Genomic DNA, 12,494 nt, shown 5'->3' on the forward strand with positions numbered 1-12,494 from the left:
AAATTACAATTAAAAACAATTGCAGTTCTTGTGAAGGGCTGGTTCTCATGCTGGTCAGGGCTATGGAGTATACACAGGGCAAATGTAAGCTCTAAAGCAGGGGTGAAGAACCTGTGGCTCTCCAGATGCTGATGGACTCCAGATCCCATCAACCCCAGTCAGCATGGCCAATGGTTGGGGATGATAGGACCTGCAGTCCAACCATCTCTGGAGGGTCACAGGTTCCCCACACCTGCTCTGAACTGATACAACAACTATGTGCTTAAGAGCACAGGCAGTATTCCCCTGCTTGTGCAATCTGTCCTTGGCCAAAAACGAGTTGGGCCTCCTGGTCACACAGAAAGTTATATGTGTTGTAGAATAGGGTGCATAAGCCCAACTCTTGCTCCCATCTCACAGCAGGAGATAGCAGCAACTTTTATCTTTAAAAATAAGTTGGACTTACTGGGGTGGTTTTTTGTCGCATGAAGGCTAGAAGGGGCAGGAAGCGCATGGAAGAGGGACCCGTGAACATTCATGAGTGCCCAATAACGAGAGTGCAATAAATGCTCATCTGATGGAGCTCTTTATTTCTCATGGAACACTAGCCTTTCTCTCAGGATCAGGAGCTGCTGGCATCTGTGGACAGCGGCCCCTTGTGGTGAATCACTGAATTGCAGGTGCCAGCTTCTTAACGAAGTATCCTTGGGCCTACCCAAGCCAGCCATTGGATCCTCCTGGATGGGAAGGAGTATAAAGAGCACTTTCTGTGAAATTCAACCTTGTTGGAGTAATAAGGTCTTCCTGTCTTCTGGCATGTTCCTGTATCCCATGGTTGTTCTTTGGTCCTGACACAGGAAGCTGCCTTAAACCGAATCAGACCATGGGTCCATCTAGTCTAGGCTGACCACATGAAAGCCCTGCCCTCTTTCGTATCTGGTCACCCTAGTATAGCTCCTGCAGTTTTAACTATTGTGATGAAGAGTAAATTTAACCAGGTGCTGCATGCATACAAATGACACCCGCTGAAATTCCTTTTTTGACACAACTGTAAAAGGTACAGGAACCCTGTCCTCCTTTCCATATGGTCACCCTAAGAATCTAGCCCAGTATTGTGGACACTGACTGGCAGCTGCTCTCTGGGGCTTTGGGCAGGTGCTTTTCCAGACCTACCTGGAAATGCTGGATATCAAATCTGGAACCTTCTGCCTGCCATGCATGGGTTCTACCACTCAGCCACACCCCCTCCCAGAGTGTTTTCTGGCTTGTTCCTAGATATTGCCTCCTGGTTCTCCAGTTCTGAATTACTCTTCAGCCCTGCCTCTTGGCTAGTCCTGTGGCTCTTGACTCCAGCTCTGCATTGTCACTACTGGCATATAGTGTACTGCATTATGCAGTGTGGGGATGGCCGCTATAACTTTCTTCTTCTTTTTTTAAAGCCACTTAAGCTTGTGGCCTTCACCACACACTTCCTTTCAGATTAGGAAGGAAGATTAGCACGCAGAGTAACGTGCGATGAGAACTTGTTAGGGTGACCATATGAAATGGAGGACAGGGCTCCTGTATCTTTAACAGTTGCATAGAAAAGGGAATTTCAGCAGGTGTCATTTGTATATATGTAGACCCTGGTGAAATTCCCTCTTCATCACAACAGTTAAAGCTGCAGGAGCTATATTAGAGTGACCAGATTTAAAAGAAGGCAGGGCATTTTTCATATGGTCACTCTATAACTTGTAGCATTCTCCCTGGGAAGGGAGCGCAGAATGGGATGACTAGATGTTGATGAGGCATAGGGTGACCATATGGCCAGATCTGCCCGGATTTGTCTGGGGTTTTGATGGCAAATCCGGGAGGGGGAGGGGAAATCTGGATTTTTTTTTCCAAAGAGCAGCTCTAATGGGAATTAACACAAATGCTTATAACTTTGTCATTTTTTAAGATAAAGGCATGAAACTAGGCACAATGGTAGCGCTTAGGAAGGGCTTTAGTCATACCAAATTTGAAACAGATCCGTTCATCCATTGATTTTTTAGGATTTTTTTTTAATTATTATTTTTTAAATTGTCATTTTTAAAGATAAAGAGATGAAACTTTGCACCATGAAAGGATTTAGGTAGAGCTTTAGCCACACCAAATTTGAAACAGATCCGTTCATCCATTAATTTTTTAGGATTTTTTTAAAAATGGAGGTTTTAAAATTATTATTTTTAAAATCATCATTTTTAAAGATAAAGAGATGAAACTTTGTGCCATGATAGGATTTAGGTAGAGCTTTAGCCACACCAAATTTGAAACAGATCTGTTAATCCATTGATATTTTAGGAATTTTTTAAAAAAATTAGGTTTTAAAATTATTTTTTAAACTGTCATTTTTAAAGATAAAGATCTGAAAGTTGGCACCATGAAAGCTTTTAGGTAGAGCTTTAGCTGTACCAAATTTGAAACAGATCTGGGGGCAGTAGCAAACTCTGTTAACAACAACAGCTGCTTGCAATTAGTGAAGATACAGTCAGAAAAGATATTTGAGGGAAGGGGAGAATGTAACACACAGAGTATAGCAAAACCTTCAAAGTACAGCAAAACCTACAAAAGTCAGATTGAGTGAAGTTAATTTCAAATACATTGAATCTCTCACTTGTTCTTTATTTCAGTGATTTTAACATTAAGATGTTATGTAGAACAGATTTGTCTTAAATGTGTGCTGTAAAATCAGACATGTGACCAAGGCTATGTTTGGGTGGGCACGCCCCCTTGGTACTGGACACGCCCCCTTGGGGGCAACCATGTTGTCCTCCTTTTTGGTTTCCAAAATATGGTCACCCTAATATAAGTAGTTCCAAATCTGCATTTGCGGGGATCACAGGAATACAGGAAGGGATATGTGGGCAGCAGGGAGGGGAACTTAAATTCTCCTGTGCCCTCCAATTGTCAGCTGCAAATGCTACCTGCATTCACTCCCAATGTGGTTTCCCAGAGCGGGGGTGTGACAAAGACAGGGGCCCGTTTGAGCCAAGCATCTCTCCTGCTGCATGTTTTCCCTTGTGCAAAAGTTAGGATTAAAATGCATGAATAGGGTGACCATTTGGAAAGGAGGATAGGGCTCCTGTATCTTTAACAGTTGTATAGAAAAGGGAATTTCAGCAGGGGTCATTTGTATGTATGTAGCACCTGGTGAAATTCCCTCATCATCACAACAGTTAAAGCTGCAGGAGCTAGGCCCTCTTTTGTATCTGGTCACTCTAGTATAACTGCTGTATCTTTAACTGTTGTTAACTGAGGGAATTTCACCAGATGCTGCATGCATTAAAATGACACCTGCTAAAATTCCCTTTTGTATGCAACTGTTAAAAGTACAGGAGCCCTGTCCTCCTTTCCATATGGTCACTCTACGCATGAAGGCCACCTTGTTAGATCAATGTTCTTTTCACCCAAGGACGAGATCCAAACAGCCCTTAAGCACGACTCCACCATTCCAACGACAGAGGGTTCAAAAGCGCTTTATTGATTAGTAATCAAGGCCTGGTCTCTTCAAAGGGAGCAATCAGACAAAAGACATAGGGAATATGGTACAGTATTAAAGCTTTCAAGGGGCAGGGCCCAGCAGCAGCATTAACCAATCAGAACATAACACTGAGGCATAGCTAATTATGCTAAACAGTCCTGTAAACAATACCTTTGGCCTGACAGTAAGTTACAGAGAGTTAACTTTGACACAGACAGCTGGAGCCAGGACTCTTGTTTATATTAGTAATCAAGGATGCAAGGACGCACACAAGGAGACTTTCTCATACAGGGCATTATGACATTTTGCTTGGTGTGCAATGGAGATTTTACAGTTTCCTGTTAAAAATGGAGGTGGTTCTGCTAACAACCTCTCTTCTTCATTTTAAAAGCTAAGGATTAAGCGGTGTGGCCTTCTCCTGGCACTGCTGAATCCATTGAATTTAACTTCCTCCTTACAAGCCTGACATCGAGACTTTTTAAGAATTGAGCAATTTGTACAATATGCTGACACAGTTGAAAACTAGCAATATTATTGAGTTCTAAGAAAGTTTGGAAACAACATTACTCATTTCACGGCATTTCCCCTTAAAGCATCAATCTTTATCAGCGCTAGCATAAAGTCACTCCAGGGTGTGTCATCCCCACCACATTTTGTATGTAATCTTTTCAGGGGGACGATTCACACGTTCTGTTTTTAGGTGTACACCTAAGATGATTCACTTCAGGTATTGACAGATTTCAGGCTTGTCAAGTCTACTTCATTTTTTGCTAGAATCCAGTATTCACCAGCCAGAATAGACATAGACTTAGGGCTAGACTAGATGCTACATTAAATGCAAAATGTGGAGCTTATCCTCACCATATATTTTTAAAAAAACTTTGAAGTAAGCACATAGGCCCACAATGTGGATTAGAACTATTGCATATAAGAGCCCTGCCTACCATGACCAGGTACAAAAGAGGGCAGAGCTCCTGCAGCTTTAACTGTTGTGAAGAGGCGGGAATTTCACCAGGTGCTGCATGCATATGACACCTGCTGAAATTCCCTTTTCTCTGCAACTGTTAAAGATACAGGAGCCCTGCCCTCCTTTTCATATGGTCATGAATGAAGTAGTACTACTGAAAATCTCCTTGGCCCAAGATTCGAAAGAAGTCATTTGAGACCAGCTGATGGCTTTGGGATTTAACTTGATGCCTGGAGAATGGAGCCCGAGAAGTCTCAGCCCAAATACCTGAGACCTGGGCATCCCTAGTGGAAAGTGCCCACCTCTAAAGTGAGAACAAGGGTCATTTCACACACTTTGCAGTTTGCAGAGACAAACCCAGATTTGCCACTGGATACATTAAATGGGAACTACTGCCAATGGTGCCTTCCTAATGGATGTACATGGGTATGGTAAGTCTGCCTGCAATAGGTTTGACAACTGGATATTAAAAAAAAGAGAGAGAAGTCTGATTTGCTCTTGTCCCATCAATAAAAAAATAATCTGCAGAAATCAGCAGGGGAAGCCCTATCTGCTAATGGCTGCACCACAGAGCCAACTCCTGTGTTAAAGGAATAGGTAAGGGGTGGTTCAGATAAAGAATGTGCAATCTTAGCCTGTGTTTGTTGCATTTTGATGGGTTCATTGAAAATATTGTAGAAGGAGCTGAAAGTATCAGATAGATACAGCAGGAGTGGGGAAAGGGAGCATGTTGCCAGGTAATGGAAAAAGGATGTTGACAGTTGATTTGATGGGAGGGGGGGTGAGGGAAGAGCGAAGAGGGGAAGGAGTCACGGCTGACTGAGAGAGACATTAAGGAAAGTCTTCATCAGAGAAAGAAGAAAACAGCTGAAGAAGTAGAATAAGCACCTGAGCCAACAGAAGGCCAAGAGTGGCAGATCTATTGAGAAAGTGAAGGATCTGTGTTGTGTCAGGCCTAACTGAAGCATAAAACAGGACTTTGGGGGTTGTGTTTTCTAAAGGGACCCTCCAGAGGTTGAGGGAAGGAGGGACAGGACCACAACAGACTTACTGTGTTGAAAGTTAACGTTTGTTGAAACTGTGGCCTTAGCTAGACCCAAGGTTTATCCCGGGGTCGTCCCGGGATCGTCCCTGCCTGCTCCTGGGATCACCTGTGTGCCATTTAGATGCAGAGGGATGACCCCAGGACAATCCTGGGATAAACCTTAGGTCTAGCTAAGGCCTGTATTTGTTTAAATGCTGTAAGCATTTCTTTATTCTTGCATCAGTGTTTTATGTTTTGACTCCCATTTCTTTGACATTTTCCACTTGTGACAAAACAGCTCCAAGACCCCAGTCACTGGCATCTGTATCCAACAGAAATGGCAGTCGTGTTCCCTTTGAAGTGCTAATATTGTCCTGAGATGCACTTTCACTATCTCCTTTATTTCTGAAGGATTTTGTGGTTGAGGTTTAACTTTAAAAAATTCTAAAAATCAGGAGATGATCCAATTTGCTTCAAAATTGGTACAACTAAGGATCTATTTAGAAGCTATCGTGGTGCCCAGTTACATGTCTGTATCTTCAAATGATTGGTTGTTATAGTACCCAACATTGTGATGGTTAACCACTTTGAGACACATCAGTTGGTTTTATATATCCTTATAAATTGTAAATAAATGGGTTATTTGATAATTATCACCTTTTATTGGTGTTTGGAGTAGTTGTGTGCCTTATTAGCACTTTATATAGTACTACTTAATAACTACTGCCTTCCATTACTTGTGTATCTCAAAAAATGACAGAGATGAGTTTTGTAAATGGGGGGAATGCTGAAATCTTTTTAAAAATTGCTAAAAATCAGGGGATGATCCAATTTCCTTCAAAGTGGCCATGCCTAAGGTCCTATGTAGAAGCTATCATGGTGCCCAGTTACATGTGTGTAGCTTAAAAAATAACGGAGATAACTTCATTTCTGTAAATGGGGGGAAATCATTTTAAAAATCCCCCAAAATCAGGATGATCTGATTTTCTTCAAAATTGGCATGAATAAGGATCTATTTAGAAGCTATCGTGGTGCCCAGCTACATGTGTGTATCTTGAAAAACAAGAAAGTTATAGGCATTTTTCTTTTCCAATGTAAGTCAATGGGAAAAGATGCTCAAAATGGCATCCGGAGCTCCGGATCAAGGTGAAGCACTCTGCAGTGGAGTGACCTGCTTCGCCTCAATCCGCAGCTCCCCCAACTCGATTTGAATCCACCTTTAGCAGAGGCGCATCGGGCCGCTCCACTCCTGATTCGCCAATCCGAATTGGAGCGGAGCACAGCCCTACTTGATAGCTTTCTTGAATGTTAAAAGACTGTCAAGCTGACGAGTCTCCTCTGGCAGGCTATTCCACAGTCTGGGAGCAAAAAGCTGTTTTAGTTTTATCTTCAGGATGCACTTCAACTTGCCAGAACCCACTAGCCAAATCAAGAGTGGAAAACCATTAAGCTTTTGACAAGAGGTCTGTGTCATCAATCTGAGGTAAAGGGTAAGCATCTTTAACTGTTACACTGTTAAGCTGACAACAGTCAACACAAACCCTCATTCCATCCCTTTCTTCTAAACCAGAACAATAGGAGCTGCCCATGGTCTTTTTGAAGACTGGATTACTCCCCTCACCCCCATCTCCTGCAGTTGTTGCTCAAATTCTTTCTAAAAGTGAATAGGTATTCTCCGAGGGCCCTGCTTGATTGGTTCAACTTCTTCAGTATAGTTTTTGTGTTGAGTTAAACTAGTACGGCCTAATTAAATTACATATCTAGGTACCTGAGGTTGGTTACAAATTTGGTGGTAGCACTGGGATCCAGGGGAATCCTCAGTAATTGTAATTAGATTAATATTCCCTACAGCATATTTGTTGTTAATTGTAATATAGGGTAACCAAAATGAGTGATGAGGAAGGAGCAACACTTTCAGAAGCAAGAGGTGATAGGCATTCATCACTTAGGTTGTCTAGGCCGATATTTAATCCTGCACCATACAGTGGGGGAAATCAAGAATGGGGTGATTGGTTAGAGCAGTTTGAAATAGCAGTTCAGTTAAATGGTTGGGATGATGATATCAAGTTCAAGTTCCTAAATTTGTTAATGGTGGGGGAGGCTTAGACAATGTACCATTGGTCAGACTGGAAAGGAATCTGAGAAGGGACCAATTTGCTGGAGGAAGCATGTCACATCAGAATATTTGTGACTTCAGCAGCTCAAGAAATTCAGAGGGGCAGATGAAGTAAAGAATATATTTAATTCTAACCGTCAGTAGATATGAGAAAGAACAGACATCTTAAATCAAGAATGGAAACAATGTGGGATACAACCTGTACACATCATGACTTCTGTGAGCTCATTGCATGGGACCAGGGAGTGTTCTGTCACCAGTGACTTGGATTTTCCAAAACAAGTCATCCCTTTTAAGACTCTGTATGCTGTTGCCTTAGTAGTACCCATAATGTATTCTTGGTCACCCCTTCAGCAAAATCTTATGGTAGCGGATGAGACAGTTTTGCATAACATTCCTTCTATGGGAGGTGAATGGGACACTTATTGAAGAACTAATATCAATACATATAGTGGAAAGGAGCAAGGAGACAGAGAATGGGGATTTATCAATGATAAAATATTTGTAGAGCTGGCCAATGCTCTTGATCAGTAAAGTGATGATGAAGATGATGATGAAGACAATGGTGACAATTTGATGGGAGAAATAAAAAGCAGAAAAATCAGGCCAACAGAATAGAGAACCATCCTCCTCAGAAATCCCCTTCTGATGAGATATTTGAAGCCATTTCCTCAATGTTTCCACATATGGGTACACCAAAGGAACTGAAAGTAAAATACAAAAAATGTACAGAACAGCAGCTTCCAGGAGCTCTCTCTCCCGAGTGTACAACAAACATAGATGGACCAAATGCAAAATCTGTTCAGAGGGAGCAGAGTCTGCCCTCATTTCATACCCTCTTTGTAAATGATGTTTCAAATATGATTGCTTCTTACATCCATCCCACACATCTCCTAATACAAATAGAAAAATACAGAAACTGCAACAGATAATAAAACTTGTAGGCCATACTGTTACCAACATCTGAAAGGAGCCAAAGACTTTGTAGCCACTTTAATTGCTATGCAGATAAAAACACCACCAAAGCATCTAGGGGGTGCTGAAGGGGAAGACTCCCAAATTATACCAGCAGACCTAGGCCATGGCTAGACGAGGGGCTTGGAGAGCGACGATCTCGCAATTGCCCTCCTCTACACACAGCGTGCGACATCACAGCCACCATTTTGAATTCCATTTTCTTAAAAGAAAAGGAGCACACAAGTGCTCCACCGAAATCGTAAGTGTTTTTTTTAAAAAAAACACCATTCTGTCCCCCACCCCAACCCACCTTGATGGGCACAGAGCTCCTCACGTTACTCATTACTCTCTATTCGGCCCTGGTTAGGCCTCATCTAAAGTATTGCGTCCAGTTCTGGGCTCCACAATTCAAGACAAGCTGGAGCGTGTTCAGAGGAGGGCAACCAGGATGATCAGGGGTCTGGAAACAAAGCCCTATGAAGAGAGACTGAAAGAACTGGGCATGTTTAGCCTGGAGAAGAGAAGATTGAGGGGAGACATGATAGCACTCTTCAAATACTTAAAAGGTTGTCACACAGAGGAGGGCCAGGATCTCTTCTCGATCATCCCAGAGCGCAGGACACGGAATAACGGGCTCAAGTTACAGGAAGCCAGATTCTGGCTGGACATCAGGAAAAACTTCCTGACTGTTAGAACAGTACAAAAATGGAACCAATTACCTAGGGAGGCCGTGGGCTCTCCCACACTAGAGGCATTCAAGAGGCAGCTGGACAACCATCTGATTCTGTCAGGGATGCTTTAGGGTAGATTCCTGCATTGAGCAGGGGGTTGGACTTGATGGCCTTATAGGCCCCTTCCAACTCTACTATTCTATGATTCGATGAAATTCTAGTTCCTATAGCTAGTGTTTTGATAGAGCCTCAGATGCTGTATGAGGGGAAAATAATCAGAACATTTGATTCAAGGGCATCCCTCTGGCAGGACCAGTCAGGCTTAAAGAACATTCTTTTTCCATTACCTGACAACTTTCTCCCTTCCCTCACCCCTGCTGATACTTTCAGCAGAGGTGAAAGTTGCTGATAGCTGATACTTTCAGCAACAATATTTTGGGTATGTCCTTAAGAAATTAAATGTTTGGCCCTTCTGAAAGAGACATGATCAAGAAGGGGAAATCCAGCTTGAAAGAAAGGAAGGGCTTCTCCAGGTGATCTTAGGAACTGGGCTGACTCTTATAGGAGAAGGCTATCTTTGATAGCCCACTTCCAAGCCATGCAGTCATAGCCAGCACTGTGAATTCTACCTGGAAACAGACTAGTACCAGTGAAGCTGTTGTAACAAGACAGTTGTGTGGCTTTTTAAAAATAAATTGCAGGGACAGGGAGTCCAATTTGAATTGGGATTTGGGGAGAGGGGGGATTAGGAGGCCCTTAACCTCGGCTCCCCACTATCCATCTGGATTAGACCCCCACCTACCCCATACCTGTTATTTGCATGCAATGGGGGGAAAGAACTCCTATAGGTGAGGATAGGAGCTTTTTCCCCCTCATTGCAAATAGCTGGTACAGTGCTCCCAATCCAGATTAGGATTGCAGTAGGATGCAAAGAGTTAACACATGCCAGGTACCTAATCGAGATCTTTCTCTCACTCATGCATACACTGCAACATGCTTTTTTAAAGCCTTTCAGACAACTGTAAATTTGCAATTGCTATTAGAATTTTGGAGAACTGAACTACACTTGCAGCATGTTTGAATGCTGCAAGCATTGAGGGGTTAATTCAAAGAGGGAACCAATATAGAAAGGGGAATGTATGTTCTATTATTATTATTATTATTATTATTATTATTATTATTATTATCATTTATATACCGCCGCATAGCTGAAGCTCTCTGGGAGTTTTACAAAGATTTAAAAGATTGGATTAAAAAGACTGAACATTGAAATCAATATACAAAATTAAAAAACATTAAAAACAGTTAACATTTAAAACAAATTTTAAACTAGTAAGGCAATAGGGGCAATGGAAAGTAAAAAAAAAAGAGAGAGAGAGAGAGAGAATAAAAATAGACTTCCAAACTCATCCTGTACAATACCCTTTTAAAACCCAGTGACTTCCAGATCTTGCATACAACAACTCCAATCTTCCCCAACAGAAAGCAGCTGGTTGGGGATGATGGGAATTGTAGGAAGACATCTAGAGAGCACTGGTTTGCAGAAGGCTGCTGTAAAAGTTCTCCTCTGTCAGCATCCCTGAACATGGATCCCCACACCAAATCAATGAGTCTGTTAGAATCTGTCAGTTTCTACTCTTTTGCAATCTTAAATTCAGTTTATCCTGAAATCTGGGATTTCTTTTTAAAGTTTGTTTGAAACGTGGTGCATATTTCTCCTAATACGTGTTTTATGCCTAATGTACACATTTCCCACCAAGCAATTTCTTAATATAATGCTTTTTTAAAATGTTATGTTTACTTTTTTGAAAAAAAAATTATTTAAAGTGATACAAAAATAAGGAATGAATAGAAACAAACCCCTAACATTTAATATCAAACTAACAGTTAGGTGAATATGTATAATATACAAAAAGGAAAAAAAAAGTTGATTGATACAACTTCTAGGGGAAAGAAGCTTAATCAAAGTAGAGAGAGAAAAATATAAAGGAAAAAAGGAGGAAAAGAAAGAAAGAAAGAAACCCCAAATCATAAATGTGCTGCATTCCTTCATTTGTTGTTACAATGTCCATATATTCAGAGCTGAAGCAGGCATACGTTGCTGTACATTCGGCTGTGATGCATATTGAACGAATCTCCCCTATATGACATCGAACGATGTTGATTCTGATTTCCCTTGAATTTGAAGCAAGTCATCAGTTATTTTTTCTGATATTGCCACAGACCATATATTTCGATACCATGCAGATAAATTCAAATTGTCCATTTTCCCCCCACTGCTGTGTGATTGTCTGACGAACAGCCGACAACAGGAATGTTAAGTCTTTACATTTCAATCCAGTATTAAGTCCTTTATGTATTGATAATAAAAATAATTCTGGATCATATACAATTGTTTCTCTAGTAATCACCATTAATTCTCTATGTACTGATCTCCAGAATCCCTGTATACACTTATGTTTACTTATATGTGTGGTTTTGCATGCATGTTTTGAGTGGAGAACTCTACTACAAAATTTGGAGAAGTACAAATTCGAAGGATAGCTGACTTTCGGTTCAAAAAATGCAAACTTAGTTTAATTAACCAAAAATTAACCAAGCTCATTTCTCCCACATCCCTAACTCTCTCTCCCTCCCCCCTCCCCCTCTCTCACATGCATTTTTTCTAGGGCCCTACCAGCTTCCTGTATCCCCAAAGAGCTCCCATCCAATCACCATGTGGATAACCTGGGGCGGAGCTGGACACCATGATAGGGTAAGACTTCTTCTTGGCAGGCTCCCTGATGGGGGATCCGAGAATTCAATTATCTCATTTAAAAAGGCATGGGTCCCTAATGAAAATTAATGGAAATGCTTATGACTTCTAACTGAGGGTGAAGATGTTATTTTTGAAAGCAGAATCAGTATAAGGAGTGAGAAAATTAGCCCGGTGTTCAGGCTTGTAAATCAGTCCGGCGGAGCGGAGAGTGGAGAACGAAATCGAAAGTAGAGAGTTGTTATTGTTGGAGCTCTTCCATCGCCTGGTCTGTTAAATTACTGTGAAATATACTCCTTATCTGGGAAGAACGAGTAATTGGCAATAAATTCACCCATCAGAAAGCATCGAAAGAGGGAAGTGGTTTATATGCATGGAAAGAGAGACGGTGTTGATTGTTATTCGGGACATTAAGCAATAGTTATAATAAGATCTATGCCGAACGTCAGAAAATCAAAAAAAAAAAAAAAAAAAAAACCTGGAAAAGTTATTTGGCAGCGAAAACGCCCCTCTAATCATAATC

General features: G+C 41.4%; 1 protein-coding gene and 1 pseudogene across 1 annotated transcript in view; one reads left to right on the top strand and one right to left on the bottom strand.

Moving 5' to 3' along the window:
- CHCHD5 (coiled-coil-helix-coiled-coil-helix domain containing 5) overlaps nt 1–12,494 on the bottom strand; it is a 474,014-nt gene that overhangs the window by 262,732 nt on the left and 198,788 nt on the right. The window lies entirely within an intron of this gene.
- On the top strand, nt 5,931–12,205 carry LOC134393907 (histone-lysine N-methyltransferase EZH2-like; annotated as a pseudogene).

Source organism: Elgaria multicarinata, chromosome 3, assembly GCF_023053635.1.
Source record: "Elgaria multicarinata webbii isolate HBS135686 ecotype San Diego chromosome 3, rElgMul1.1.pri, whole genome shotgun sequence".
In the NCBI taxonomy this organism is placed as follows: domain Eukaryota; kingdom Metazoa; phylum Chordata; class Lepidosauria; order Squamata; family Anguidae; genus Elgaria; species Elgaria multicarinata.